At 39.1% G+C, this 6,911-nt stretch overlaps 1 non-coding gene across 1 annotated transcript; it reads left to right on the top strand.

Moving 5' to 3' along the window:
• The first annotated feature begins 5,220 nt into the window (after positions 1-5,220).
• On the top strand, positions 5,221-5,327 carry LOC116745717. The gene has a single exon (XR_004347532.1). It is a non-coding gene; the product is annotated as a U6 spliceosomal RNA (small nuclear RNA).
• Positions 5,328-6,911: the final 1,584 nt, after the last annotated feature.

The following is a 6,911-nucleotide window of genomic DNA, read 5'->3' as shown; positions in this document are numbered from 1 at the left end:
CTGAAACAAAAGTTTCCAGCCCACATCCTCCCACAGAAATACCAGTTTGAAAACTATCCACAGACAAAAATATCTTCATGAGAGTCCCAGAATCCAGGTGAGAGATTACAGCGATCAGGTGGAGCACAGAAACTAGAAAAGATGCATTTAAGAAAGTAGGAAGGACAGTATCACTTTACCTGTGTCACCCTTCCCCCCAGCCCATGCAATGCAGCACCAAGAGAGATCCCTTGGCTCAGGAGTTCTCCTGTGGGGAAAAGAAAGCAAAGTGAGAGTCCAGCTTCACTACTGACCCTGGTACCAGGCCTACCCCAGTGGACTCTGGTGTCAAGCCAGCCCCTGTAGATCCTGGCTTTAGGATCACCACCATGGACTCAGGCACCAGGCCAACCCATGGACTCTGGAACCAGACTCACTTGTCCACAGACCCTGGCACCAGGACCACCAGCTTGCAGACCCAGGTATCAGGTCTGTTCACCTGTGGACTTTGACAGCAGGCCTACCCATGGACCCTGGCATCTGGCCTTCCCAGAATCTCTGGCAGGGTTGACTAGTGAAGAGATTTTCCTGCCAAAGCCAGTCTTTGAAGACTGAAAGAAGTGACTACTTCTTTAAATGTGCAGGCACCAATGCAAGACTACAAGAATCATGAAGAATCAGGGAAACATGATAATACCAAAGGAAAAAACTAAAGTTCCAATAACTGACCCTAAAGAAATGGAGATCTACAAACTGCCTGAAAAAGAATTCAAAATAATCAGGTGAAAGATATTCAGTGAGCTACAAAAGAACACAGATAGCTAATTAAACAAAATCAGAAAAAACAATACATGAACAAAATGAGAAGTTCAACAAAGAGACAGAAACAATACAAGAGAACCAAGCAGAAAGTCTGGAGCTGAAGAACACAGTGACTGAACTGAAAAATTCAATAGAGAGGATAAATAGCAGACTTGCTCAAGCTAAAGAAGAAAATCAGCAAGTTTGAAAACAAGACACTTGAAATTACCCAGTCAGAGGGACAAAAAGAAAAATGAATGAAAAATAGTAAAGAAAGTCTATAAGACTTTATGGGACACTATCAAACAACCCAACACATGTTATGGAAGTCCCAGAGGAGAAAAGTAAGATAAAAGGGCAGAAAGATTATTTTAAAAAAAATAATGGTGGAAGACTTCCCAAATCTAGGGAGGGAGATGGACACCCAAATTTGTGAAACCCAAAAAATTTCAAATAGATTGAATCTAAGGAGGTCTACAAGTAGACACATTTAATTAAATTGTTGAAAGTCAAAAATAGAGAATATTGGGGCTTTCCTGGTGGCACAGTGGTTAAGAATCCACCTGCCAATGCAGGGGACATGGGTTCGAGCCCTGGTCCGGGAAGATCCCACATGCAGTGGAGCAACTAAGCCCATGCGCCACAACTACTGAGCCTGCACTCTAGAGCCTGTGAGCCACAACTATTGAGCCTGTGTGCCTAGAGCCCATGCCCCACAACAAAGACAAGCCACCGCAATGAGAAGCCTGCACATCACAACGAAGAGTAGCCCCCGCTGACCGCAACTAGAGAAAGCCCACGTGCAGCAGCGAAGACCCAACGCAGCCAAAAATAAATAAATAAATTTATTTTTTAAAAAAATAGAGAATATTGAAAGCAACAAGAGAAAAGTGACTTGTCACATACAAGGGGTTCCCCCATAAGACTATAAGCAGATTTCTCAGCAGAAACTTTGCAGGAACAAGCGAAATTATATATTCAAAGTGCTGAAAGAAAAATTCCTGCCAACGAGGAATGCTTTACCAGCAAAAGAGTCCTTTAAAAATGAAGGTGAGATAAAGGCTTTCCCAAACAAACAAAAACTGAGGGAGTTATCACCACTATACCTGCCTTACTAGAAGTGCTAAAGAGAACTCTTCAAGTTGAAACAAAAAAATGCTAAACAACAACATGAAAGCATATGAAAGTATAAACCTCACTGGCAGGGGTAAGTATATAGACAAAAGCAGAATAACATAATACTTTGAGTAGTGTGTAAGTCACTTTTAACTCCAGTATAAAAGTTAAAAAACAAAGTATTAAGAAAAACTATAAACACAAGAATTGGTTAATGTAAACACAATATATAAAAAAAGAAAATTCTGACATCAATAACATGGTGTGTGGGAGACTGGTTCAAGATGGTGAAATAGAAGGATGTGTGCTCACTCCCTCTTACGAGAGCACCGGAATCACAATTAACTGCTGAACAATATTTGACAGGAAGACACTGAAACTCACCAAAAAAGATATCCCACACCCAAAGACAAAGGAGAAGCTGCAATGAGACAGTAGGAGGGGCGCAATCACAATAAAATCAAATCCCATAACTGCTGGGTGGGTGACTCACAAACTGGAGAATGATTATACCACAGAAGTCCACCCACTGGAGTGAAGGTTCTGAGCCCTATGTCAGGCTTCCCAACCTGGGGGTCTGTCAATGGAAGGAGGAATTCCCAGAGAATCAGACTTTGAAGGCTAGTGAGATTTGATTGCAGGACTTCAACAGGACTGGGGGAAACAAAGACTCCACTCTTGGAGGGCATACACAAAATAGTGTGCGCATCAAGACCCAGGGGGAAGAAGCAGTGACTGCATAGGAGACTGAACCAGACCTACTTGCTAGTGTTGGAGGGTCTCCTGCAGAGGCAGGGGGTGGATGTAGCTCATCATGGGGACGAGGACACTGGCAGCAGAAGTTCTGGGAAGTACTCCTTGGTGTGAGCCCTCCCAGAGTCCGCCATTAGTCCCACCAAAGAGCCTGTAGCCTCTAGTGCTGGGTCACCTCAGGCCAAACAACCAACAGTGAGGGAACTCAGCCCCAGCCATCAGCAGACAAGCAGATTAAAGTTTTACTGAGCTCTGCTCACCAGAGCAACACCTAGCTATACCCACCACCAGTCCTTCCCATCAGGAAGCTTGCACAGGCCTCTTAGATAGCCTCATCCACCAGAAGGCAGACAGCAGAAGCAAGAAGAACTACAATCCTACAGCCTGTGGAACGAAAACCACATTCACAGAAAGATAGACAAAATGAAAAGGCAGAGGACTACGTACCAGATGAAGGAAGAAGATAAAACCTCAGACAAACAACTAAATGAAGAGACAGGCAACCTTCCAGAAAAAGAATTCAGAATAATGATAGTGAAGATGATCCAGAAACTCACTGGAATTCACTGCTGTGGAACAGAATAAAGAATGAAAAGAAATGAAGACAGCCTAAGAGACCTCTGGGACAACATTAAATGCACCAACATTTGCATTATAGGGATCCCAGAAGGAGAAGAGAGAAGAAACACTCAAGAAAATATTTGAAGATATCATAGTTGAAAACTTCCCTAACATGGAAAAGGAAGTAGCCACCCAAGTCCAGGAATCACAGAGAGCCCCAAGCAGGCTAAACCTGAGGAGAAACATGCCAAGACACATAGTAATCAAATTGACAAAAATTAAAGACAAAAAAAAAATTTATTAAAGGCAACAAGGAAAAATACGACAAATAACATACAAGGGAACCTCCATAAGGTTAACAGCTGATTTCTCAGCAGAAACTCTACAAGCCAGAAGGGAGTGGCACAATATATTTAAAGTGATGAAAGGGAAGAACCTACAACCAAGATTACTCTACTCAGCAAGGATCTCATTCAGATTCGATGGAGAAATCGAAAACTTTACAGACAAGCAAAAGCTAAGAGAATTTAGCACCACCAAACCAGCTCTACAGCAAATGATAAAGGAACTTCTTTAAGTGGGAAACACAAGAGAAGAAAAGGACCTGCAAAATACAACCCAAAACAATTAAGAAAATGATAATAGGAATATACATGTTGATAATTACCTTAAATGTGAATGGATTAAATGCTCCAAACCAAAGTCACAGGCTGGCTGAATGGATACAAAAACAAGACCCATATATATGCTGTCTACAAGAGACAGGACACATACAGACTGAAAGTGAGGGCATGGAAAAACATATTCCATGCAAATGTAAGTCAAAAGAAAGCTGGAGTAGCAATAGTCAAATCAGATAAAATAGACTTTAAAATAAAGAATGTTACAAGAGACAAGGAAGCACACTACATAATGATCAAGGGAACAATCCAAGAAGAAGATATAACAATGGTAAATATTTATGCACCCAACATAGGAGCACCTCAATACATAAGGCAACTGCTACCAGCTCTAAAAGAGGAAATCAAAAGTAACACAATAATAGTGGGGGACTTTACCACCTCACTTACACCAATGGACAGATCATCCTGACAGAAAATTAATAGGGAAACAAAAGTTTTAAATGACACAATAGACCAGATAGATTTAATTGATATTTATAGGACATTCCATCCGAAAACAGCAGATTACACTTTCTTCAAGTGCACATGGAACATTCTCTAGGATAGATCACATCTTGGGTCAAAAATCAAGCTTCAGTAAATTTAAGAAAATTGAAATCATATCAAGCATCTTTTCCAACCACAACGCTATGAGATTAGAAATCAGTTACATGGAAAAAAAGGTAAAAAAACACAAACACATGGAGGCTAAACAATACATTACTAAATAACCAAGAGATCAGTGAAGAAATCAAAGAGGAAATCACAAAATACCTAGAGACAAATGACAACAAAAACACAACGATCCAAAACCTATGGACATGCAGCAAAAGCAGTTCTAAGAGGGAAGTTTATAGCAATACAATCCTACCTCAAGAAACAAGAAAAATGAACAATCTAGCCTTACACCTAAAGGAACTAGAGAAAGAAGAACAAATAAAACCCAAAGTTAGTAGAAGGAAAGAAATCATAAAGATAAGAGCAAAAATAAATGAAATAGAAACAAAGAAACAAGAGCAAAAATCAATAAAAGTAAAAACTGTCTCTTTGAGAAGTTAAACAAAATTGATAAACCTTTAGCCAGAATCATCAAGAAAAAGAGGGAAAGGGCTCAAATCAATAAAATTAGAAATGAAAAAGGAGAAGTTACAATGGACAACGCAGAAATACAAAGCATCCTAAGAGACTACTACAAGCAACTCTATGCCAATAAAATGGACAACCTGGAAGAAATGGACAAATTCTTAGAAAGGTATAACCTTCCAAGATGAAGCAGGAAGAAATAGAAAATATGAACAGACCAATCACAAGTAAAGAAATTGAAACTGAGATTAAAAATCTCCCAACAGTGCTCCCTTCGGCAGCACATATACTAAAATTGTAACAATACAGAGCAGATTAGCATGGCCCCTGCGTAAGGATGACACACAAATTTGTGAAGCGTTCCATATTTTTGGCTTTGTGACCACATAGATGGGTGGGATACGGAGGGTGGGAGGGAGAGAGATGCAAGAGGGAAAAGATATGGGAACATATGTATATGTATGTATAACTGATTCACGTTGTTATAAAGCAGAAACTAACACACCATTGTAAAGCAATTATATTCCAATAAAGATGCTAAAAAATAAATAAAATAAAAATAAAAGTTGAGTTAAAAAAAAAATTTCCCAACAAACAAAGTCCAGGATGAGGTGGCTTCACAGGTGAATTCTATTAAACATTTAGAGAAGAGTTAACACCCATCCTTCTCAAACTCTTTCAAAAAATTGCAGAGGAACACTCACAAACTCATTCTATGAGGCCACCATCACCCTGATACCAAAACCAGACAAAGATACTACAAAAAAAGGAAATTACAGACCAATACCACTGATGAATATAGATGCAAAAATCCTCAACAAAATAGTAGCAAACAGAATCCAACAACATATTAAAAGGATCATACACCATGATCAAGTGGGATTTATCCCAAGGATGCGAGGACTTCGATATATGCAAATCAATCAATGTGATACACCATGTTAACAAACTGAAGAATAAAAACCATATGATCATCTCAATAGATGCAGAAAAAGCTTCTGACAAAATTCAACACCCGTTTATGATAAAAAGTTATCAGAAAGTGGGCAGAGAGGGAACCCACCTCAACATAACAAAGGCCATATATGACAAACCCACAGCAAACATCATTCTCAATGGTGAAAAACTGAAAGCATTTCCTCTAAGATCAGGAACAAGACAAGGATGTCCACTCTCACCACTATTATTCAACATAGCTTTGGAAGTCCTGGCAACAGCAATCAGAGAAGAAAAAGAAATAAAAGGAATCCAAACTGGAAAAGAAGAAGTAGAACTGTCACTGTTTGCATATGACATGATACTATACTTAGATAATCCTAAATATGTCACCAGAAAACTACTAGAGCTAAACAATGAATTTGGTAAAGTTGCAGGATACAAAATTAATGCACAGAAATCTCTTGCAGTCCTATACACTAACAACAAAAGATCAGAAAGAGAAATTAAGGAAACAATTCCATTCACCATTGCACCAAAATGAATAAAATACGTAGGAATAAACCTAAATAAGGAGGTAAAAGACCTGTGCTCAGAAAACTATAAGACACTGATGAAAGAAATCAAAGATGACACAAGCAGATGGAAAGATATATCATGTTCTTCGATTGGCAGAATCAATATTGTGAAAATGACTCTACTACCCAAAGCAATCTACAGATTCAATGCAATCCCTATCAAATTACCAATGGCATGTTTTACAGAACTAGAACAAAAAAATCTTAAAATCTGTATGGAGACACAAAAGACCCCGAATAGCCAAAGTAATCTGGAGGGAAAGAAACAGAGCTGGAGGAATCAGACTCCTTGATTTCACACTATGCTACAAAGCTACAATAATGAAGACAATATGGTACTGGCAGAAAAACAGAAACATAGATTAATGGAACAGGATAGAAAGCCCAGAGATAAACCCATGCACCTATGGTCAACTAACCTATGACAAAGGAGGCAAGGATA

This window comes from Phocoena sinus, chromosome 1 (assembly GCF_008692025.1).
Source record: "Phocoena sinus isolate mPhoSin1 chromosome 1, mPhoSin1.pri, whole genome shotgun sequence".
Taxonomy (NCBI): Eukaryota; Metazoa; Chordata; class Mammalia; order Artiodactyla; family Phocoenidae; genus Phocoena; species Phocoena sinus.
This window is presented reverse-complemented; position numbering and strand designations above follow the sequence as displayed.